The sequence below is a fragment of the Aplysia californica genome, unplaced genomic scaffold (assembly GCF_000002075.1).
Source record: "Aplysia californica isolate F4 #8 unplaced genomic scaffold, AplCal3.0 scaffold00140, whole genome shotgun sequence".
Taxonomy (NCBI): domain Eukaryota; kingdom Metazoa; phylum Mollusca; class Gastropoda; order Aplysiida; family Aplysiidae; genus Aplysia; species Aplysia californica.
Window position 1 is genome coordinate 893,950 of NW_004797410.1, and position 1,218 is coordinate 895,167.

The following is a 1,218-nucleotide window of genomic DNA, read 5'->3' on the forward strand; positions in this document are numbered from 1 at the left end:
GTGTGTGTGTGTGTGTATGTGTTGTGCATATGCTTGTGTGTGTTGAAATAATACTAAATCCTATCTTAATGAGTAATAAATGAAATATGACTCGATATTTCAGTAATTCCCATGACGATTTGTTCAAGAAACCTGTTTTCACTGTTGACCTTTTCCTTTATGCAGGGCAGCAGACACCTCTCCCAAATATCTACTTTTAGGGATTGTTATCTCAGCTAAAAGAAATGATTAATTATGACTTTGTCCGGAACTAGTGACTAAAAGTTTTTTTTGTTTAGTTTAGCTTTGTTTTGTTTTGTTTTGTTTTGTTTTGTTTGTTTTTCTTAAAAGCCTCTCTAAAATCATATTGTCGGTGATGGGTTTCCTAAAGTGGGTCGTCAAATAATCCTTTCTAACCATGTTATGTAATTAGCAATGTGCAATGTAGAAGTAATTTCACCGTACCTTGTAATGATTTGCTTAGTGAAAGAAACAAGGTTAGTTTTTTAAAATTAATTCATGTTTTAAATATGATTAAAATTTCCCTTGATTATGAGAATTGGTTTTGGTTCTTTTAACGCTGGTCTGAGAGTTCATGTTTCTTATTGTAGTGAATGATGTTCCCTTGTTTTAAGCTCACAGATGATATGACAGACCTACAGGAAAAGAAAACTACCGAAAGTGCCTGAACAAAAGCGAGTGGATTATTTAGAAAATCGAACCTCATCTACTGAGACTTTTAGATTACGTTCTGTGAATCAAAATTGTGTATTACAAAATCAAAATAGGTTATTCGTTTAAGATTGTGTGATCCCACTCCTCGTCCGAAAGGCCAAATCACTCCAAGTATGTTAAACGCTGTTGACACAAGTTAGACCATATAAGAGGCCAATGTTACAAGGTGTATTTGATATTTGGTTCCCTTGCAGAAAAACATTATATTAGAAATACACTAGGATATTATTTCTACATTACTTGGGAATCGGACACACGTATATAGAGTGCAAAGCAAAGTGCCCATCCAATGCACGAAGGACGACAGTTTTATGAAGGAAACATTACTCTGGAGCCCAATGATAAATTGTTCTGCTGTTTCGCATATTATCTTTTTACAATTTGACTTTATTGGCTTCTATTCTAAACCTAGGCTGGTAATCTTTTTTAAAAGAAAAGAGTGCCTCTCCTCTCTCTCTCTCTCTCTGTCTCTCTCTCTATCTCTCTCTCTCTCTCTCTCTCTCT